The sequence below is a fragment of the Plecotus auritus genome (assembly GCF_963455305.1).
Source record: "Plecotus auritus genome assembly, chromosome: 11".
NCBI lineage: Eukaryota > Metazoa > Chordata > Mammalia > Chiroptera > Vespertilionidae > Plecotus > Plecotus auritus.
Window position 1 is genome coordinate 37,901,500 of NC_137777.1, and position 24,397 is coordinate 37,925,896.

The following is a 24,397-nucleotide window of genomic DNA, read 5'->3' on the forward strand; positions in this document are numbered from 1 at the left end:
TTTGAGTAGAAACGGTGTCCTGTGTATAACAGCTAGTTCAGCTTTTAACTTGAAGGAAGGGCTTTCCCTGTGGATGATCCTGAGACCTTGGTATATGGCAGAAGTGCTTTCTTCACTTTTGCCACACAGAATATTAAAAAGAAATGCACTGATGGGCTAAGATTTTTTTTTAATTAATAATTTGTACTTCTTTATCAAGGGCAATCTCAAGTGAACTTGGCTTTTTTTCTCTTTTTAAACTGCAAGTATGTGATGGTAGAAAAGACAATAACTACTAGTATATCAATGTCACTGCCTTGATTCATGCCAGCTGTTCTAGCCACGACTGCTTGTGCATCATCAGTGCTAATGGGGAAAAGTCAAATAGCATTTTCATGTTATCATGGAACAGTTTGACCTCACAGACCCCCTGAAAGGGTCTTAGGGCCTTCAGGGGTCCGTGGACTATACTTTGAAAACTGCTGACTTAGAACGGAGTCTTTATAAACTAATTTACATTTTTAACATATGTATAGTTATTTTTTAATTAAAGTATAATTGACATGCAATATAATAATACTTTCAGGCCTGAAAGTATTATTATATTGCATGTCAATTTATATACAATATATTTCGACATTTATATACTTACGAAGTGGTCACCATGGTAAGCCTAGTAACCACCTGTCGCCGTATGAAGTTGTTATGGTATTATTAACTATATTCCCTATGCTGTACATTACATCCCTGTGACATTTATTTTAGTTACCTCTTAATCCCTTTCACCTTTTTTACCAATCCCTTCATCTCCCTTCTGGCGACCATCAGTGTGTTTTCTGTGTCTGTGACATATGTGTATTTCTTATCTCCTTAACAGGACTGTTTCCTTAGAAATGCAATATATGAATATAATGTAGAATAAAGCAAATAGTACAGGGTGGGTTATAATGAAAAGCAACAGCCTCCCACCTCACCATTCCCCCTCGGTTTTAAGGGGGGAGAAAAAAAACCTTTTTATTATAGAAAACTTCAAACATATAAAAATACATAGTCTTAATAGTATAATTAGCCTCCATAAACATGTTGCCCAGTTTCAAAGTGATGGTTTTAGTAGTTATCTACTTATTGCTAAATCATAGTCAGCTAATTACCTCCTCCCCCACCCCAAATTTTGAAGCAAATCTAAGACATCAGGTCAGGTCATTTCATCCATAAATATTTTAGTATTATCTCTAAAATATAGACTGTTTTTAGTATATGTACTGCCAAAGCTAGCACTAGACTGTTTTTAAAAAGAATACAATAACGTCATACCAAAAAACAAAAACAAAAACACACACACCTCATGGTGATTTCTTAATGTCATTATATATCCAGTCATATTTATATTTCCCCAAATGCCTCCTAATATTTTAAGTTTGTTTCAATTAGGATCTAAATAATATCTATATATTACAATTGGTAGTTAATATGTTTTTTTTAAGCATGTGCCCTGACCAGGAATTGAACTGTGACCTCCTGGTTCATGAGTTGACACTCAACCCTGAGCCACACTGGTTGGGTTGTCTTTTAATTCATTTCCTTTTTTTTTATATATATATTTTATTCATTTTTTTACAGAGAGGAAGGGAGAGGGATAGAGAGTTAGAAACATCGATGAGAGAGAAACATCGATCAGCTGCCTTCTGCACACCCCCTACTGCGGATGTGCCCGCAACCAAGGCACATGCCCTTGACCGGAATCCAACCTGGAACCTTTCAGTCCACAGGCCGACGCTCTATCCACTGAGCCAAACCGGCCAGGGCTAATTTATTTCTTTTTTTTTTTTTTTCATTACAATTTATATAAGGAAGAAATAAGGCCATTTGTCCTATAGAATTTCCCACTAAATTTTGCTGATTATTTCCATGAAATGCTATTTATCATGTACCTCTGACCCCTGTATCTCTTACAAATTTGTAGAGCTAGAAATTTGATGAGATTTGGGTTCAGATTTTTTGGCAAATGTACTTCATAAGTGATGGTGTGTTTTCCATTAGGAGGCATAAAATATCTGGTTGGCTTTCCTTTTATAAGGTGAGCAGCCATTGATGATCTTTGTGTGATGCATTAATTCATTAGGGGTTGCAAAATGGTGGTATAATGATACTCTTCTTTATTCATTAGCTGGAATTCTTGTGTAAAGAGAAACTTCCCCTCTGCAACCATTTGGTTACCTTGGGGTGCAGTTTGTGTTGGAAATGCAGGATAAAAGCTTGATTCTTACCCTTTATTTATCAGTTTTTTTAAAAAAATAGTTTAGTTCCTTAGCATCAAAGGTAATCCATGAGATTTGTTTTGAATTTTTCAGTAACTTTGTAAATTTCTGGGTTTAACATTCAATGTGTTTCAGTTCACCATAGTCATTATTTTATTATTGTTATTATTTTTAATCCTCACCTGAGGATATGTTTTCACTGATTTTTAGAGAGAGAAGAGGAGAGAGAAAGAGAAGCATCTATGTGAGAGAAAGCAAATAGATTGCCTCCCAAACATGCCCTAACCAGGGATTGAACCTGCAACCTAGGCATGTGCCCTGACTGGGAATTGAACTCCCAGTCTTTCTGGTTTATGGGGCAAGGCTCCAACCAACTATGGCCAGGACCATAGTCATTCTTTTTTATGCTCGACTTTTCCATCTTTGGTTAACTCTTTGAGATGGCCTCTAAAGCCTTTGACATGACTCTAGTTATTAATATCATATCAGAAAGTAAGGAAATTAAGACATTGCAAGCTCATCTTATGCATTTCCTGTCCCAGCTCTGCAGTCAGCCAATTCTACAAGATCCCGGTTCATTTTAGTGGGACATATTTAGAGACCACTATCTAGGCGCTGGCCGTGCTCATATTCACTAGGACGGCCATTGATTTTAGTTTTTTTCTGTGCCAGAATTAGATAATACACATATATGAATACACTGTACTTGAAAGATAAAATAAAAAATGTATTGATGCTACTTCCAACTGAAATTCAGTACTGTAAGTTTTTTGTTTTTGTTTTTTTTTAAAACCTAATCTCATCTGTATTTTCTTTCTCCCACATCAAAATTCTTGGTTCTTAAAGACACAAATAATTTTAAATTACTTTTTTTTATCCCCAAACACAAACAAGTCTCAGAATAATAATACAATTAGCAACTATATGATCACTTGAATAGAGTTTAAGATTTTTTTTCAGTTCTTTTTGTCCTTAGGGTATATCCTACAGAAATATACTTTGCTTTGAAGTCACTTGAAATAATTCATCTTATCAGTTTAGTTAAAGTTTGAGAAGCTATTTTTAATCTTTTCTGCTTTTAGTTCTTATGTTTTAGAGGCCTGGTGCACGAAATTCGTGCACTCGGGGGGGGGGGGGTCCCTCAGCCCGGATTGCACCCTCTCGCAGTCTGGGAGCCCTCAGGGGACATCCGACTGATGGCTTAGGCCTGCTCTCTATTGGGAGCGGGGCTAAGCCATCAGTCGAACATCCTTAGCGCTGCCGCGGAGGCGGGAGAGGCTCCCACCACCACTGTTGCGCAGGCCAGCCATGAGCCCGGCTTCTGGCTGAGCGGCACTCCCGATGTGGGAGCACACTGACCACCAGGAGACAGCTCCTGCATTGAGCATCTGCCCCCTGGTGATCAGTGCGTGTCATAGCGACCGGTTGTTCTGCTGTTCGGTCGATTTGCATATTAGCCTTTTATTATATAGGACTAGAGGCCTGGTGCATGAAATTCGTGCATGTGGGTGTGTGTCCCTCAGCCCAGCCTGCACCCTCTCCAATCTGGGACCCCTCGAGGGATGTCTGACTGCCCGTTTAGGATCAGGCCTAAACGGGCAGTCAGACATCCCTCTCACAATCCAGGACTGCTGGCTCCCAACTGCTCGCCTGCCTGCCTTCCTGATTGCCCCTACCGCTTCTGCCTGCCAGCCTGATCACCCCCTAACCACTCCCCTGCCAGCCTGATTGATGCCTAACTGCTCCCTGCCAGCCTGATTACCCCTAACTGCTCTCCCCTGAAGGCCTGGTCCCCCCAACTGCCCTCCCCTGCAGGCCTGGTCCCCCCAACTGCTCTCCCCTGCAGGACTGGGTCCCCCCCAACTGCCTTTCCCTGCAGGCCCAGTCATCCCCAACTTCCCTCCTCTGCCAGCCTGGTCACCCCTAACTTCCCTCCCCTGCAGGCTTGGTCGCCCCCAACTGCCTTCCCTTGCAGGCCTGGGCCCTCCCACCTGCCCTCCCCTGCTGGCCTGATCACCCACAACTGCCCTCCCTTCCAGGCCTGGTCCCTCCCAACTACCCTCCCCTGCTGGCCTTCTTGTGTCCCCATGGGGGCAGCCATCTTTGACCACATGGGGGCAGCCATCTTGTGTTTTGGAGTGATGGTCAATTTGCATATTACTCTTTTATTAGATAGGATAATGTCTTATTATGGGCAAGGCCTCTAATTCAATTTTTTTTAGGTAGTTAAAGGGAGGGGTAGAATTTTCACTTGAGCCTGAAGCTAAAATTGCCCTTAGCTCAAAAATCTGCATACCACTGAGACACATCCTGGTGAGGATCATTCTGAACCCTCACCCTGTTCTATTATGTGTATAAGTATTGGGAACCATCCTCTCTTTAGTGAAAGGAACCTTTTGTTATGTTACAATGACTAACTTTATCTCATGAGTTGTGTTTTGGTTTCAAGCCTGTATCCAGTATTCATACAGCAACTTCAGCTCTTCTGTTCAATATTTACCTGGCATAGGTTTTATTTCATTTTCTCTAAATCTTTCTAGATTTTTATGTATTAGATAGGAATAGCCCATGGACACAGACAGTAGTCTGGCGAAGGCCTGGAAGGGGCGGGTGCAGGGTGGAGGAGATCAATGGGAAGAAAAAAAATTAAAACAAAGGGACATCTGTAATATTTTCAACAATAAAGATACATTTTAAATAAAGGAAAATATCTTAGTTGAAAAGAGTTTTATGTGAAACTAGAGGCCCGATTCACGAAGATTCATGAAAGAATGGTCCTTCCTTCCCCTGGCTGCCAGCACCGTGTTTGCTTCGGCCTGGAGCCACCTTTCTGCCTTCCCACACTGCCCAGAGGCCCAGAGCTGCTGGGGCGGTGCAGAATGCCTGCGTCTTCCCCCCCCCGTCTGCTCGGTGCCTTCATATGCAAATTAACCCACCATCTTTGTTGGATTAATTTGCATACTCCTGATTGGCTGGTGGGCATCACAAAGGTACTGTCAATTTGCATCTTTCTCTTTTATTAGTGTAGATAATATAAGTAATTGCTCTACACTGTACTTAATAATCTCAACTTCTCTCAAAGCGATATTAATTGACCCTATGTTCACTGACTGCAGGGCCGACTTCTGCCATGCCAACCCAGCACTGACTGCCACAGGGGCTGCGATCAGACCCTGCTTTTCTCTCCCTGCCTCTGTCAGGGCCTGATCGCAGCCCCCTCGGCAGTCAGTGCTGGGTCGCTGAGGTGCCCACAGTGTGGCAGTCAGTGCTGGGTCGCTGAGGTGCCCACAGTGTGGCAGTCAGTGCTGGGTCGCTGAGGTGCCCGCAGTGTGGCAGTCAGTGCTGGGTCGCTGAGGCGCCCGCAGTGTGGCAGTCAGTGCTGGGTAGCCAGGACTGGCTTCTGCCATGCCGACCCAGCACTGACTGCCACGGGAGCTGCAGTCAGACCCTGTTTCTCTCTCCTGGACTCTGTCCGGGCCTGACTTCCAGTGTTCGGTCAAGCCTTCGGTTATTTTGGACGTTACAGACCCTGGCTCTTTATATATATAGATTCCTCCATATCTGTAATAATAAACTTATAGCTTTATTTCTTGATTTTTGTCAACTTTGTACATTATCTTTTTTAAAAATATATTTTTATTGACTTCAGAGAGGAAGGGAGAGGGAGAGAGAGATAGAAACATCAATGATGAGAGAGAACCATTGATTGGCTGCCTCCTGCATGCCCCCAACTGGGGACGAGCCCGCAACCCGGGCATGTGCCCTTGACAGGAATTGAATCTGGGATCCTTCAGTCAGCAGTCCAATGCTCTATCCACTGAGCTAAACCTGCTAGGGCTGTACATTATCTCTGAACATACAGTTACAATACTTGAACTCACATAGCGTTACCTTCCTCCCCTCACTGTAGCAGTGTCACCATTTAACTCTCTTGGTCACTATAATTCCTATACTTAGTAAGCTTTATTTCTTGTTTTGTCAACCATAGATTGTAGGATTAAATGATTTTTTTTTATTGATTTCAGAGAGGAAGAGAGAGGAAGAAAGAGAAACATCAACAATGAGAGAGAATCATTGATCAGCTGCCTCCTGCACGACCCCACTGGGGATCGAGCCTGCAACCCGGGCATGTGCCCTGACTAGGAATTGATCCGTGACCTCCTGGTTCATAGGTTGATGCTCAACCACTGAGCCACACCAGCTGGGCTGATTTTTTTATTTTATACACTTAATATACTGTGAATAGGGTCCAGTAGAGAGCAATGAACATGTTAGGTAATCAATACTTACTGAATTAAATTTTTACTATACTCTTTGCCAAATAAAAGGTAGTCTTCCATTAATGGAGGCATTAGCTAAACCAATAATTAGTACTTCATAAATCATAATATTACATCAAGGATTTAGAATCAAGAATATACATCTTTCTCTTCCCCCTTCCCCCCATTCTCTGTAAATGATTTTGAATGTTGCATCATCTTTTTATGTTTCTATTATTCTATTATTATTCTATTGTGATACAAATTTGGTATGAATAGAGAAAAATTACAAAGAAAGGATGTTTTAATTAGGGAAAAGATGAACCTATAATAAAATCTTAGAAAATAAATTTATATGAATGAAACTTGTAGTGCTAAGCTCTGGAGCCCAAACTGGAAAAATAGACAAACAAAAACTTCACCTATTTATGATATAGCCTATTGAATTATGAAAATACTATAGAAAATAATTTCCCTCTCTTCAAAAGAATAAATAAAAATATCCTTGTAATCTCTGTCTCCACTAATGGAATCTGACTTAGGCAGCATTTTTAAAAGAAATGTGGGTAATTCATCATGGATTAAAAGTTACTGACCATATCATATAAATCATTTTAGACAAATGTAACCCAAAGGCCTATTCCAAATTCCAGTGTCAAATAAAAGCACTCAGCACATCATTAATAAGATGATTTTCTGCATACAAGATTAATAGAAAAGAACTGACTTTTGAGAGTTGATAAAAGAATTCAATGGATTGTCAAAGTCAAAGGTTTTATTTCCTCTCTAAGATGAACAACCTCTAATTGTTGTTTATCAAATTTTATTTTCTCTGGCCCACTGCTATGTATAATTATGTCGTAGGTTTCTAATTGTGAGAGTTAGGTCCCTTCACTAAAACATTAATATTTGTGTAAACCAACATACATTTAAGCAAAAGATATATAATACTCTTTTATATAAGAACTAGAGGCCCAGTGCACGAAATTTGTGAACAGGGGGGAGGGGGGTCCCCTCAGCCCAGCCTGCACCCTCTTCAATCTGGGACTCCTCGAGGAATGTCCGACTGCCAGTTTAGGCCCAATCTCTGTGGGCCTAAACCAGTGGTGGGCAAACTGCGGCTCACAAGCCACATGTAGCTCTTTGGCCCCTTGAGTGTGGCTCTTCCACAAAATACCACAGCCTGGGTGAGTCTATTTTGAAGAAGTGGCATTAGAAGAAGTTTAAGTTTAAAAAATTTGGCTCTCAAAAGAAATTTCAATTGTACTGTTGATATTTGGCTCTGTTGACTAATGAGTTTGCCGACCACTGGCCTAAACCGGCAGTCGGACATCCCTTTTGCAATCCGGGACCGTTGGCTCCTAACTGCTTGCCTGCCTGCCTGCCTGATCACCCCTAACCACTCTGCTTGCTTGCCTGATTGCCCCAACCACTCTGCCTGCCTGCCTGATCACTCCTAACCACTCGCCTGCCTGCCTGATCGCCCCTAACTGCTTGCCTGCCTGCCTGATTGCCCCTAACTGTCTCTGCCTTGGCCCTCCACCACCACGGCTTTGTCCAAAAGGACATCCAGAATGACATCCAGAAGGTCGTTCAGCTGTCTGGTCTAATTAGCATATTACGCTTTTATTATAATAGATTATATTGGGGCCTGGATGGTGTGGCTCATCCCATATATCGAAAGGTTGTGGGTTCGATTCACCATCAGGGCACACACCTAGGTTGTGGGTTCAACCCCCAGTTGGGGTGTGTACAGAGGGGGCTGAAGAATGTTCTCTCTCACATCATTGTTTCTCTGTCTTCCTCTCTCTCCCTTCCCCTCTCTCTAAAATCAATAAACATACCTTTGGATGAGAAATAAAATAAAAGAATTGTATTGGAATTTGAGATACAGAAAATCACATTAAAATTATATTTTCAGAAGTCTTTCTTTACGACCCAAAGCAGGGAAGCATGGAACAGACTGACATATCTCAATGTGGGGTTGAGGGGATGAGAAGAGATAAACCAAAGAATTTATAGGCTTACTAGAGGCCCACTGCACGGCATTTGTGCACGCGGAGTGGGGTGGGGGGAGGGGAGTGGGTCCTGCACCCTTTAGCAGTCCGGGAGCCTTTGGGCAGGGAGTGGGCCTAAGCCAGTTGGGCATCCTTAGCTCTGCCTTGGAAGTGGGCTGCTGCGCTCCCCAGCCGTCAGCCCGGCTTCTGGCTGAGCGGCACTCCCTCTGTGGGAGCCCACTGACCACCAGGGGGCAGCTCCTGCGTTGAGCGTCTGCCCCCTGGTGGTCAGTGCACATTATAGCAACTGGTCATTCAGCAGTTCAGTCGGTTTACGTATTACCCTTTTATTATATAGGAGGATATACATAGCCCATGGACAAGGGCAGTAGGGTAGTGAAGACCTGGGGGGTGGGTAGGGGCTGGGGGGAAGGGGGGAGAGGGGTAAGCAGGAGATATCCGTAATACTATCAACAATAAAAAATACATTTTAAAAAAAGAAGCCTTTATGAAATTTTCAGGTTCCTTTATATTTCAATAAGTGTACAGTCCCATTACTGTATTTAAACTTTTACTGTGTTTCTTTGTTATAGTTCCCTTTTTTAAAATCTGACAGTTTATTAATTTATTTTAAAATTTTGATTTAGTCCCAGTCACTTGAAGCCTCCTTTCTTTCTTTCTTTTTTTTAAAAATATATTTTTATTGATTTCAGAGAGGAAGGGAGAGGGAAAGAGAGAGAGAAACATCAATGATGAGAGGGAATCATTGATCGGCTGCATCCCACACGCCTCCCACTGGGGATCGAGCCCGCAACCCAGGCATGTGCCCTTGACTATAACCAAACCTGGGACCCTTCAGCCCGCAGGCCGATGCTCTATCCACTGAGCCAAACCAGCCAGGGCAAAGCCAACTTGCTTTTGATCTTAATTCTATCCTTTGTGTTCATTGAATACCTATTACATGCTATATAATTTTAAAAAATATTTTTATTGATTTCAGAGAGGAAGGGAGAGGGAGAGAGAGATAGAAACATCAGTGATGAGAGAGAATCATTAATCGGCTGCCTCTTGCATGGCCCCTACCGGGATCGAGTCTGCAACCCAGACTTGTGCCCTAACCAGCAACCTTTTGGTGCATGGGCGATGCCCAGTGAACCAGCCACTCTGGCCAGGGTCCTTTAATATTTCTTGTAGCATGAGTCAGCTGGTTGTGAATTCTTTCAGCTGTGGTACATCTGAAAAAAAATTTTATATTGCCATCAATTTTAAGTGATATTTTTGCTGGATATAGAATTCCAAATTTAATTTTTTTGGTTCTGTGCTTCAAAGATGTTGCTCCACTGTCTTTTTCTTGTACTATTTCTAACAAGAAATCTGCTGTCCTATTACCTTTGTTCCTCTATGCATAGCATGTCTTTTTTCCTCTGGCTGCTATTAAGATTTTCCTTTATGACTGTTTTTTTAGTAATTTCATCATGAAATGTCTTGATGGAGTTTTCCTTTTGTCCAGGTGGTTAGGTTCATTGAGATTGTCAGATTTGTGCGTTCATAATACTCATCAAATTTTGAGAAAAATCAGTCATATTTTTTCAAGTATCTTTTCTGATATCCTTCCCCAATTCTACCTTTATCCTCTCCCTTTTAAGAGACTCCAATTACAAGTATATCAGACTGCTTGAAGTTGTCCCATAATGCATTGATTCTCTTTTCTTTTTAAATTTTTCCCTCTCTCGCCCTGACCAGTTTGGCTCAGTGGATAGAGCATCGGCCTGTGGACTGAAGGGTCCCAGGTTCAATTCCAGTCAAGGGCATGTACCTTGGTTGTGGGCACATCCCCAGTAGGGGGTGTGCAGGAGGCAGCTGATCGATGTTTCTCTCTCATCTGATGTTTCTAACTCTCTATCCCTCTCCCTTCCTCTCTGTAAAAAATCAATAAAATATATTTAAAAAATAATAAATTTTTCCCTCTCTATAGTTCTTTTTTTAAAAATATACTTTTGTTGATTTCAGAGAGGAAGGAAGAGGGAAAGAGAAACATCAATGATGAGAGAGAATCATTGATCAGCTGCCTCCTGCACGACCCCTACTGGGGATCGAGCCCACAACCTAGGATTGTGTCCTTGACCGGAATCGAACCCAGGACCCTTCAGTCCGCAGGCCAGTGCTCTATTCACTGAGCCAAACCAGCTAGGGCTATAGTTCATTTTTAAAAGTTCCTATTGTGTGTCTTCAAGTTCCCTAATCTTTTCTTCTACAATGTCTACTCTTCCCATCAAGTGGATTTTTCACCTAAGAGATTATTGTTTTCATCTCTAGAGGTTGGATTTAGAAAATTCTTATACCTTCCTTGTCTCTACTTAATTTTTTAGTATATTACTATTATAACTGTTTCAATGTCCTTGTCTTCTAATTCTAACATTTATGTCAGTTGAGTTAGTTTCAGTGATTGATTTTGTTTTTCATTGAGGGTCATCTTTTTCTGCTTCTTTGCATGCCTTATGAATATTCAATTGAATAGCAGATTTTGTGAATTTTATGTCATTGGATGCCGAATATTTTTGTATTCTTATAAATATGCTTGAATTTTAATTTTAGATACAGTACATTACTTTAAAACAGTTTGATCTTTTTTGGAACTTACTTGTATTTTTCTGATTAGCATCTAAGTAGAATTAGTTTAGAGCAGTGGTCGGCAAACTCAAGGGGCCAAAGAGCCGCATGTGGCTCACGAGCCGCAGTTTGCCGACCACTGGTTTAGCGCTAATGACATTACTAAGGTAAGACCATCCTGAGTACCTCATTGAATGGGGAGGCTTTCTAGTTGGCCTGCTGTGAACAGCCAGTATTCCTGGCCCTCTGTTCCTTCCAATGCATTCAAATGGTTCCTTTTTTTCTTTGACCTTGGATAGTTTCCTCACATGCATGCATTGACCAGTGCTGATGAATCTCAAGGAGGATGCTCTGCAGATCTCTGGGATTTTCTGTGCTGTTATCTTGTCTCTTCTACTCTGTCTTGTTAACTTTAGCCATCTTGTTCTCCTGGACTCATAGCTCTATCTCCTCCACTCAGGGAGTGTGTTGGCCTCGCCTACAGGCTCTCCTATGCCATGGCCTATAAATTCTCTGAAGGTAATAAGCCAGGATATACCTTGTTCATTTCCCATCTCTGAGGAATCACTTTCCTTCCCTATCTGATATCTAGTATCTTGAAAACCGTTGTTTTATATAGTTAGTCCAACTTATTTTTGTTGTTGTCATTGGTTTCGATGGGAACGTAAATATGGTCCTTGTTACTCTGTCTTGTGTGGATTCAGAAGTCCCCCCAAGGCTCTACTCTTAATAGTCACCTCACATTTTTTAGGAGAGCAAGAGGAAGGTTCCAAGAGTCTATAACCAAGAAATTCTGGTACAACCACTCTGTAAAATGAAGTGTGACTTGTTTAGTCTGCTTAGTTAATACTTATTAAATCTCCAGGATATTATAAAGGTTTACTGTAAATAGTGATTTATAGATTGTTTGGGCCAGACTTCAGCTCTCTGGGCCTTTCTTACACATGCCAGCGACATTTTCCTTTTTTTCTTTTTTTTTTTTTTAAATATATTTTATTGATATTTTACAGAGAGGAAGGGAGAGGGATAGAGAGCTAGAAACATCGATGAGAGAGAAACATCGATCAGCTGCCTCCTGCACACCTCCCACTGAGGATGTGCCCGCAACCAAGGTACATGCCCTTGACCGGAATCGAACCCGGGACCTTCAGTCCGCAGGCCAACGCTCTATCCACTGAGCCAAACCGGTTTTGGCGCCAGCGACATTTTCAACACACCAAGGGCCCAATGATAGATTGCAAATAAATGTTCACTCTTAGTTGGTAGTCATTCTGCATACTTGGTTCTGCTTCTACATGTGTTATCTGAGTAAATTTGCAGCTAAGGAAAATTTACTCCCTAAAGATTTTAATAGTGTATAGGACCCCCTAACATAGGCAGTTCACTGTGGTTTGAGAGTTTATTTCTGGAACACTGAAAACCTTTTTTCCTTTTTACAAATTATTATGGGGTTTATTTGAGCTAAACTGACAACAATTGCCAGGAAGCAAAATCTCAACTGATTGAGAAAAAGCTCCAGAAAATGGCAGTTTTTGCACCTTATTTTATACATTATAATCGAAGGAGGAGCCGTAAAGGAGTTACATGAAATCTGTTGGTGATAAATTAGGGAGGCAGGAGAAAGCAAAGCTGGGAAATCTCTGAGACTGGATAAAAAGTAAAGCAAATAGACAGATACTTCTTTTACACAGGTGGGTATAGGATAGTTAACAGTTAACAATTAACACATGAGCCCTGACCGGTTTGGCTCAGTGGATGGAGCGTCAGCCTGCGGACTGAAGGGTCCCAGGTTCGATTCCGGTCAAGGGCATGTACCTTGGTTGCGGGCACATCCCCGGTAGGGAGTGTGCAGGAGGAAGCTGATCGATGTTTCTCTCTCATCGATGTTTCTGACTCTCTATCCCTCCCCCTTCCTCTCTGTAAAAAATCAATAAAATATATTTAAAAAAAAAAAAACAATTAACACATGAAATATAGTAACAACGAGGTGATTTGTGGTCTCTGCTCTGGTGCAGTGGTGGTACTTTGAGGAGTCTGGAGAAAAGGAAATTACTTTGATATTCCAAAGGTATGTTATCCTAGATGCAAAAAAAGACTGACCTTTGTGCCCTAGCTGGTTTGGCTCAGTGGATAAGAGCGTTGGCCTACAGACTGAAGGGACTTGGGTTCAATTCTGGTCAAGGGCACATGTCCGGGTTGGGGTTCGATCCCCAGTGGGGGGTTTGCAGGAGGTAACCAATCAATGATTCTCTCTCATCATTGATGTTTCTATCTCTCTGTCCCTCTCCCTCTCTGAAATCAATAAAAATATATATATTTTTTAAAAAGACCTTTGTTAGGGAAAAATACCAGCCTAGGACATGACTATTCACCATGAACTGCTTTTAGTGTGAAAGTTTTAATTTCAGACCATCCTCTGTGGTTACTTTAGGTCTCTGAGTTTGTAAGGCCACCATGCAGGCCTCCCATGAGCTTGTCAGGTTCAGTATTTGGCCCCTTTTTCGTCCACACTTTCCTCCTTTGGTCACAAATCAATCCAAAGGGTGCAATTGATGACCAACCTTTTGGTTGGGTAATGTGGTCCCACAGTGCTGGGAAGGCTCATGCCTAGGAAGTCTTAGTGTCAGTGTTTGTCTTGCTGAACAACGGACTATTGGGGATGAGGCAAGACCAAAACCTTGGATGGAAGTCAAGGTTGAATTTTTCTCAAAAGGGAAAAGCAGGTAAATGTGAGACACGCAAATCCTATGGGCCTCCATTAAGAAAAACACTCTGGGTCATTTCCAGCCGATAAGCTATCATGATCTAGGTTTTGCTGTCTGTCTCACTTCTCTGTATTTTGCATCTGCTATAACATTTTCTTAGAGTTTTGAAACAGGCCAGTAATCCAGGACAAGCGGTATAGGGAAACTGAGATAGATAATTAAACAGCAGTTTGCAGTCATCTAGTAAATCCTATCTTCCCTAAACCAGGAATAGCTAAGGGTAAATGGTTTGCACTTCTCTTCCCCAACCAGAGGGTAAATAGCTTAAATCACCTACTCAGGTAGACAGAGAGCAGAAATCCAATTAGTGTCATCTGCCAACCACAGCCAAGGACAGATGAAGTTGAGGGAAGAAATCTCCTGTTGGTACATCAGCATAAAGCTGATGAATATTCTATTGAGATCCTCCCCTAACCGCCTAGCCTTTAAAATCCCTCAAAACGGCCTGGGGCTGGGGGCCGAGGGTCAATGGGGGGGAAAGGGGGAACATGTAATACTTTCTCTTTTTGTTTGTGTGTGTGTTTTTTTAAAAAATACTTGCAACAATAAACAATTATAAAAAATAAATAAAATAAAATAAAATAAAACCTCTCAAAATGAAGGTCTAAAAAACAACAACAAAAAACAACAAAAAACAACAACGAAGGTCTAATGTGCACTCTCCCTCCTAGGAACACGCCCGCTCTTCCCCGACCCCTTTCTTCCCCCACAGGCATGCATCTCCTAAATTTAAGGAACCCCATGAGACTTGCAACCAGGGCAGTAAGGGACAGCAGCAGTTTGTCCCAGATAAACCCCTGAACCATCCCAAGGACCCCTTTTCTGACTTCTTGGTGAGCCAAAGCAGCCCCCCTTAGGCTCATTTTCCCAGCCCTTTCTTGTTTCACTGACCCCAGCTTTAATAAATGTCCTCTAAAACTCACCTGGACTGGTGAAATTTTCCCCGCATGAAGTTAAGAACCCACACACTACCGGCTGGCCCTAGGCAGACCCATTCAAGGCCAGGTCCCCTTTCCAGTAATAGTTTGAAGGCACACCATACACCTTTTCGGTTTTTACAGTCTGACTGATATATTAGTTCCCATTGACTATGTCTCATCTACTTCCCATTAGAAGCACTCAAGTGCCATTCATTATTAATCTGATGCCCTTAATCTTTAGTTCCACCTCACAGATTTTAAAAAAAACACAGCACAAATAAAATCAGGCCTCTTACCTCAAAGCAGGGAAGTCTAAAATTCCAGGGAAACTTACTCAAGTCCTCTGGATGCAAAACAAGGAGCCAGTGGGGCACAATGGGTCCATGCTGGCACCAAGCACCGTCCGGGTCTGCAAGGTGGTCCTGGGTGGGCTTCCTTGGAATCCTGCCACACACCAAGTAAATGTCAACATAAGAAACGTCCAGACTAGTAGGTTTGGCTCAGTGGATAGCGCGTCAGCTCACAGACTAAGGGGTCCCAGGTTCGATTCTGGTCAAGGGCACGTACCTCGGTTGCAGGTGTGGGAGGCAACCAATCAGTGTGAGAGACACATCGATGTTTCTCTGTCTGTGTCTCTCCCCCTCCCTTCCACTCTCTCTTAAAAAAAAGTCAATGGCAAAATATTCTCGGGTGAGGATTAACAACAACAAAAAAGAAATGTCCAAACCTGTAAGAATTTTTTATGAGTTTATTTTAGCCAAACTGATGACAGTTGCTGGGAAGCAAAATCTCAACAGATTGAGAGAATGCTCCCACTAAAAACTTTTCTAGTTCAATTCTAAGTGCTTTGTGATTCTTGTTTATCTTATTCTTAAGAATTTATTTGAAATTAGAAGGGAAACTCCTACAATCTTATTTTCATGAAAAAGAAAGATCAGTATTTTAATTATAACAAGGAAGAGAGTTTTTGAAAAGCTGAAAAAAATCACTCATGAATATATATATGTATATGTATATGCATATATATATACACATATATACACATCAATAATATATATATATATACATATATATGTGTGTATATATATATATACATATACATATATATATCTGGCTGGCCACTTTGTACAAGTCCTCAGAGTACCTTTCCATTTACTAAATAGGATTCATGAATCATTCAATAAAGCCAATTAGATTTTTTTAAAAAATCCCCACCCAAGGACATGCTTAGAGAGAGGAAGGGAGGGAGGGAGGGAAAGAGAGGAAGAGAGAGAGAGAAACATTGATGTGAGAGAGAAGCATCCATCGGCTGCCTCCTGCATGCAACCCAACCAGGAATGAAACCAACCAAGGTATGTGCCCTGACTGGGAATGGAACCCACAACCCTCTGGTGTAGGGAATGACATTCCAACCACCTGAGTCACCTGGCTAGGGCTGAATATATTTTTAAGTACTTAGTATGAATTTATCACTTGTTTGGGCAATAGGTGACAAAGAATGGGTTGATTACTTTTTATTTTTATGCATCTCCATGAATGTCAAATATTTAGCCTTCCAAACAACAAGTCTTATTTCATCCTAATTTGTTTTTCCATTTTTTGAATCAGTCACATCAAAACTTTGGTTAGCATGAAGTAACTGGTGTTAGACAAAAACAGAGTATCTTACTGTTATAGGTAGCCTAGTTCTAGATGACTAATTATTGTTGTTGTTTAAATAGCAGGCTCGAAGTGGTCACCAACAGAATTTTTATTTTTAAAAGAATATGTTTTTATTAATTTTAGAGAAAAAGGGAGAGAGAAAAATTGATGAGAGAAACATCAACATCGATTGGCTACCCTCCTGTACGCCCCCTGCTGGGGATCAAGCCTGCAACTTAGGCATGTGCCCTGACCGGGAATTGAACCAGTGACCTCCAGGTGCATGGGTTGACACTCAACCACTGAGCAACACTGGCCTATAATTTCTTTTAGGCTTTTTTGAGATATTGAAAGTAGCTTTTTCTTTCCTGATTGGCTGGGGCCTGGAACATCCAGTAAGTAGCTTACACTTTAGTTTTGGAGATAAATATTATAAATAACAGAATGCAAAACAAGGTCATCCTGTTAAGTGCCCAGTTGAGTGGTACAGACCCTAAGTATTATAGCAATGTATTGCATAAAGGTCCCTGAGCTGAGCTGTTGTAGTCTGGACAGGTCGAGAGGACTGAGAAGAGGTATTCTGAGCTGGGAAGCCGTGGGTGTAAATGTTCAGTGGTAGGAAAATTGGCTTTATGTTGTGGTTACTGTACAGTGAGGAGACAGTCTGTCGCCCAGTTGTGTACACAGAGAAAGTTGGAGATCAGGTGGGAAAAGTAGGTGAGGGTCCGATCCAAGATCCTGAGTTCTTCGTATTAGTACGTAGATGGCAATGAAAATGAGAAGGGTTATTGAGATTGTAATAGAGAAAGCCAAGGACCTGGTGACTAAATGTGAGGATTGAGAGGGAAGAAGAGCCAAGAACAAGAGGGTTGAGCTAGGACAAAAGTGATGTTGTTAAAAATAGAAAAGTCAGAAAGGAGAACCTGAATGAAGTGATGCCAGTGATCACTGATGCTTTTTCTGAAAATTCCCAATTTCTCTGTGTGGCTCCTAACTGGACAGTAATTTCTGTACAGTCCTTTGCGTCTGGCAGAATGAAATGGAGTGTGGAAGGGCATTTAGAGTTCTTGAGGTCACCTGGCCTAATCTCTTCATTCTACAGATAAGGAAATTGAGGGCTTCAGATATTGTGACTTCCCTTAAGGTCACACAAATAGGCTGGCACAATTATCTGAAGTTTTTGTAGCAAAGGTTATTGTGTATTAATCTTGCCTGTTGGCAAAGTGAACCTTGTGTTTCCCCACAGTAATTACATTAGTATTGACTTGATTCCTCAAATAGTTTTGCACCTCCCAAAATCAAATACCTTAATGGTTAAAATAATTCCTTCCGAGTGGTCTGATTTCCCCCCCCCCCTTTATCCATACATGCAGCCGCAAACCTTTTAGTACACTCATGGGCATTAATGCCAAACTTGGCCTGGGTGGAATGGTGTGACTCATCGCCCCCGGAGAATAAGCCTAGTCTATCCAGTGCCTTGAATACCTGAGCTCTGTTTTGTGAAGATGAACAGAGAGTGCCTTAGCTGGAACCTAGGGAGTGCCTTCATTTTTCCCTTCAAAGCCTCATCTTGCCACCATGACTCTCTCCTTTTCCCGCTTTCCTCGGTCAGTGTCCTGCCCTTTCTCCCTCGGGATCACGCTCCCACGGGCCCTTCCCACTTTATTTATTTAGGGCCTTCCTTGCACACCTTGATCTCCCTCCTTTAGGGTTCCGGGCCTCTAGCGTGCCAGGGGCGGAGCTGAGTGCACAGAAGCCCCGCCCCTGGATTTGGGCGGGGCCCGCGGCGAAATGGCGCCAATGATTGGTGGGGCGGGGCCTGCACCGCGGGCGGGCCTTTCACACGGGGCGGGGTTCGGGGTGGGGCGCACCGGCGGGTGCGCTGGGGGCGGGCGCTGGGGGCGGGGCCTGGAGCCGGGTGCGGGGTGGCGCAGCTTTGGCGGCACTTCCCGCTGGCCACGCGCCGGGTGCGGGTCCCAGAGGTAAGCGTGGGGAGAGGTCCCGGTGGCTCGCGGGCAGTTGGAGGGACTCCGCGGCGCGCACGATGCAGGTGTGGTTGGACCGGCCCGGTCCGGTGCCACTTCAGCGCCGCGGAGCGCGAGCGGGGCGGGGCGGCCCCTGGCTTGAGTACCCTGTGGGAGGGTTACACGGGACCGGGCTGTAGCTTTGCAGCACTTGTTCGCGGCATTAGCTCTGGGATAGAAAACACTTGCGTTGCACCGCACACCCTCTCCCCAAATCTGGAGAGACCTCAGGGATTGTAGAGATTTTATATTTAAAATATATTTCTAGTTTGTGGTTCAGGACTATAGGAGAAACTCTATAATGAATGAACTTGCAGTGCGCCTTTATTTTGACTTAGTGTTGTTCAGTTTGCAGAAAGAGTGAGGCCAATAATGGGACTCTTATTTAAGCAAGGACACCAGGATTTACATAGGCATTAAGCGCGCAGGTTTTGAAGCTAGAGTGCCTAGGTTTGAATCTACTGATTAATTGTGAAAACTATGGGCAATTTGCCTAAATCCTCTATGCCTTTGTTTCCGCCTATGTGAAATGGGGGTAATAATAGTTCCACCCTTATAGGATCGTTAGGGAGATTAAATGAATTAATACTTAGTGCCTGCAGTAGTGCAAAATAACATTGGCTATTTTCTTTATTATGCATTCACATGGGCATTCACCTTCAAAGTTGTCCCTACCGTTTTCCGCAGAAATGTTGCTATAAATGCTCGGGGATTCCTTTGGAACTGTTTTCAAAGACCGAGTCCCACCAGAAAGACTCATGACTATTGTCTCATACTAATGATGTGCTCATCCACCTGTTCCAAATCAAATTCTATGGTACAGAAATCTGAGTCTTGCAGGTTGTTCTAAAAAAAGAGGGGTGAAAACAGGCAGCACTTGTAGAGTGAGTGTAGCCTCATTTTAAGTACCAAGCTCTGGTAGGTTTGTCTAAAAGAAAAGTTCGTATTATTTTATTTTATTTTTTAATCCTCACCCGAGGATATTTTTCCATTGATTTTTAAAAAATATATTTTATTGATTTTTTACAGAGAGGAAGAGAGGGGTAGAGAGTTAGAAACATCGATCAGCTGCCTCCTGCACACCACCTACTGGTGATGTGCCCGCAACCAAGGTACATGCCCTTGACCGGAATGGAACCCGGGACCTTTCAGTCCGCAGGGTGAAGCTCTATCCTGAGCCAAACCGGTTAGGGCCCATTGATTTTTTTTTTTTTTTGAGAGAGGGACAGACAAATATTGCATTGATTGGTTGCCTCCTGCACGTGGCCCGTACATGCCCTTGAACAGAATCGAACCCGGTACCCTTTCCTCCGCAGGCCAGCAGGCCGATGCTCTATCTACTGAGCCAAACTGGCTAAGGCAAAAGTTCATACTACTTTATATAGAACTTATAAGTTGTGCTATTTTGGGTGGGTGCTTATTTTGTACTATTATTGTAAAACGAGGTATACCAGAGTAGCCAAATGCCTAAATAAACTAAACATCATAGAAATCTTTTAACTTGCCACATAGAATCTCAGGGATTCTGAAAAATCTGACCAGCTGCCCTTGACTGATAAGGATGAGGCCCCAAGACCCCGAACCAATAAATGGCAGAGCTTAGACCAGAATTCAGCTCTGCTGAGCAACAAATTATAAAATCAAAAGTACGATATTACTTCTGGTTTTGATGATAATACTAATTTTTTTTTTGACATCTTTATGGTGCTGGGAATGTTTTTTTCCCCTCTCAGCAACATCCTGCATGGTAGCTTAATTGCATGATTCATAATCATTCTTATGCATCTTTGATTTAAATCACAAGTCTCAAAGTTGCTACATCAGTGATTGCTTTGAGAGCAAGATGATTGTCTTTCTAAACTTTGTACAAACATGTTCTAATAGAGCTTTGGTTTTGTTGCTTTAAAATGCAGTCCTTTCTCTTATGTGGGGAATTTAAACAACCAGTATAAACAAATTGACCTGTAGGCAGTTTGTTATCACAGTGTTATTGATGAAGTTTTCTTGATTGGGTAGGATAGTCAGGAAGTGGGATGTTGAAGTTGCTGCCAACTTCAAAAGCATCATGGAATGAGATTACATGGAGATACTGGTGTGTTAGTTGCTGACTCTTTCCCAGTTCCTTGCATAGTTCACTCCCTCACCTCTAGGTGTTTGTGTAGGTATTACTATCTCAATTAGAGCCTCCTATTTATAATTCCATGCAACCCCACTCTTCCTGTAATATATATTTATCTATTGATTTACTTGTTTCTGATCTGTTGTCTGCCACTAGAGGGTAAGTGCCGTGAGGGCAGAGGCGATTACCAGTTGTGTCGACTGCTGTGTGCTAAGTGCGTAGAAACAGTGTCTGCCACCAGGAGGTACCACATGCATGGATCTGATGCAGACATTTCCAGCTAGGGCTCGTAATCACTTAAGTCAATTCCCTGTCATTTGCCCTGCTCTCTCCTTCCCCCATGTCTAGTTATTTATCCTGGTTATCCAGGAATAAAACAATAAAACCTGGAGGCAATGTTAATCCCTCTTTCTACCTTGCCCTCCACATGAAATAGCTCCTGACTTATTTTTCCTTTGTGTGATTTTTTTTTTTTTTTTTTTTTTTTAAGAAATCTGTGTGCCCTAACCGGTTTGGCTCAGTGGATAGAGCATCGGCCTGCGGACTGAAAGGTCCCAGGTTCGATTCCGGTCAAGGGCATGTACCTTGGCTGTGGGCACATCCCCAGTAGGGGGTGTGCAGGAGGCAGCTGATGGATGTTTCTCTCTCATCGATGTTTCTAACTCTCTGTCCCTCTCCCTTCCTGTCTGTAAAAAAAAAAAAAAAGAAAGGAAGAAAGAAAGAAATCTGTGGCTCCTATTGATGCTAGGCCTATTTCTCTACTCCTGCAACTCCTTACCTGAGTTCCCTTTTCAAATGTCTTCACATCCTCACCTGCAGAGTTAAATTCAGAATGAAAAGCCTGTCATTTGGAGTTCGTTACAACATGATCTCAAATCCACGTTTCCCTTTCTGTTTTTATTAATGAGCTGGTCGTTTCCCCCAAGTGGGCAGGAATTCAGACAAACTGGACGAACGGCTATTCCCTATTTATAAAGGACTGTGCCGTCCTTTCTGTTTTGTGTGCCCAGCCTTTAAAACCTCCCTCTCATGTCGCCACCATTCCAAATACCTAGATATAAGTTCAGTTGGAAGTGGCTTTTCCTTCCTCTCAATTCTAGTGACTTTTCACAGCTTTCTAGTTTGAATTGTAATTCCTTGGGCATTTGTCTTCAATTTTTGCTACAGATAAGATCCTGGAGGACAAAAAGCATGTACACACAAATTCCAGTTACTTTTTTAAGGAAAAATAAGACACATCTCCACCCCACTTAACTGGTTTTTAAATACACATGAACTTAAGGTTCTGTTTGATAGGCCTTTAAATCATTGAGCTTCTATAATCATTTCTATAAAATGAATAGTTTAAGGAAGAAGGCAGGGAAATTCAGTACTCAATAAAAAGATGCAAATAAAGATATTGAGATCTGGGTTCACAGAAGGGAGTAGGTGTAGGGAAAACAATATACACAACATCCATATAGATGAACAGGCAGAAGTTAAAAAATAGACACCATCAACTCACTCAGGAAGCCATTAGGACAAGACAGACTGCATGGAGCAACGCTTGTGACTTTGGATTTTCTTGTGGGGTATTATTCCTAAACTTTATTTTGGTTTTGCATCTCGACACAAAGAATCCTGTTTTCCTGCTTCGTTTTCTGAGCTGGATAGGACTGAACGTTCTTTCTGGGCGGTGGAAGTAGTTTACCTTCTTCCCCTTCATTGTTTAAAATAATAACATATTCATACTTTTTCACTTATTTTCCTGGATATATGCAGAAGACATTTGCCAGAAGCTTTTGGTCCTTCAGAGAAAGGTGATAGATATAAAATACTTGAGTTGAGCTATTGTCGAAGCTTCCCATTTTAAGTTTGATACCAGCGTTTGGCTTAATGTACTCTGCTTCATTTTTTATTACAAACATATCCCTGTACATATTCCAATTGAGTGAATGTTTTTATTTTACTTGTGATTTTTCCCCTTATAGATTAAAACTTGTTTCTAGAGCTTATGTAGACATTTCAGCAGTTTAATTTTCTTTTCTTTTTCGTATTGTTTCCCAAACCTCTGCTAGGGTTTTCCCATTTGAGGGCCCACATTAGCCCCACTCACTTATTTTGTAATTGATTTTGAGTACTTACAGGTATAGTCTAAGTTTATTTTACTGTTCTTGGGATGAAGCTGCAGTTTGTATTGATAGGAAAAACATATAAAGGTTTTAATTTTCAAAATGTTAGAACTTTAAAGTAAAATTCTACTATAATTTAAATATGTAATTGGTTATAATTTTTCTCCTTTGGGACATTTATTCTAATGTGCCAACCAGTAAAGTTTCACTGTCAGAAGAATCTTGAAAGCAAATATTTGCTTTGGCGTAAAGTTTCGTACTGTATAAGCATCTGTGTTTACCCTGAGTTTTCTTTGTTTTGAAAAAGCCTTTGGTTAAGGGTGTTATCAGATAGGATCATTCATACAAATAATAAAAGTTGGAGCACAAACTAATTACATATCCCTAGCATATGATAAGCATGGTGTAAGTAGCTGTTAAATAAATCTATATTTTTAGGGAGAATTAATTAAAATACTATAGCATATTAATATATATAATAATGGAATTGACCTAGTAAAGAGGGAGAAATTGATGATTCAGGAGATTGATGAAGGAGTGATGAACCAGAGGTTACTTAGTTGCATACTTTGGCAAACTGGAATTTCCAAGTGTCTCTCTCCACCTGTTTGTTGAATGAAACATTAAACAAATGTGCATTGGGGTCTACTAAGTGCAGGGCAATGAATAAGTCACAGTTTCTACACTCCAGTCAGGGAGGTTCTCAACAAGTAAGCAGTATGCAATCCTAGATGGTTATAAATGCTGAAATGGAAAAAACCCAGGATGATGACAGAAGATGAACTTGGAGAAGGAGCACTTTAGTGTGGTCATGAAGAAGGGTTGTTGGAGGAAGTGACATTTGAACAAAGGCCTCGATGTGAAGAGCTGAAGGAAAAGCATTTAAGGCAGAGGGGACACCGGTACAAGAGCCTGGAGGTGGGACAGGGCTCAGTGTCTGTGAGAACTGGGAAGCGGCTGCTCTGGCTTAGAGGGGCCAGAGGCCCTGGTGGAATGCAGCTGGAGAAGGAGGAAGAAGTTAGGCCATGTAGGTGCTTGTAGTCTGTTAGCAACCATTCAGAGTTTGGATTTTATTCTAAGAGCAGTGGGGAGCCATGGAAAGAGTTTAAGCAAAGGAGTGAAATGATCAGATTTACAGTGATTAAAAAGTCACTCTGCTGTGGGAAGATTGGATTGGAAGAAGGTTAGAATGGAAGACGAGATGCCAGGTTGGAGGGTCTCCCAAGAGACTCTATAATGTGATGGTGATTTGTTTTTGTTTTTGGTGCCTCCTTAATCTGAATTCTCCCAACCTTCTGTCAGAACCAGCTTTGTCCTAGGCTTCCTGGGGCTTGTAGGATTTTACCTCTAGGACTGTGTGAATTCCCCCTTTGCTTTTCTCTTGCCTCAGCTGATTACCCATCCACCTATCGTCCTACCAATGGTCACAGTCCTCCAGGAGTCATCCTTGAGAGTATTCTGTGTCCTGCCTGGAAGATGCACTGGGAGTGTAAATCCCAGTGAAAAAGCTTGGGAAACCGGGAAGAGGGCAGGCATCATGGTGATCAGGAACCCAGGGTGGTGACCTTGGGAGGTCAAGGACAGAGCAGAGCATTGCTGCTGCACTTACCAGCCCTACCCTGTCAGTTCTGGAATCAGAAGAGGGACATGTTTTCATTTGGAGTCAAGTTAAGCCCTTCCTTCTTAATCTGGCAGTTTTGATTCGATTCTCGTA

The 24,397-nt window shown here is 42.0% G+C and overlaps 1 protein-coding gene across 2 annotated transcripts in view; it reads left to right on the top strand.

The window, feature by feature from the left end:
* LOC308236719 (serine/threonine-protein kinase Sgk3) overlaps positions 1-24,397 on the top strand; it is a 126,587-nt gene that overhangs the window by 36,987 nt on the left and 65,203 nt on the right. The window contains exon 1 of one of the 2 annotated variants that reach the window (XM_080646668.1): positions 18,327-18,411. The exons of the other annotated variant lie outside the window; for it this stretch is intronic. The gene's annotated coding sequence lies outside the window, so the exon portion shown is untranslated. Of the gene's footprint in view, positions 1-18,326; positions 18,412-24,397 lie in introns of those variants that run through there. 2 annotated transcript variants of the gene reach the window in all.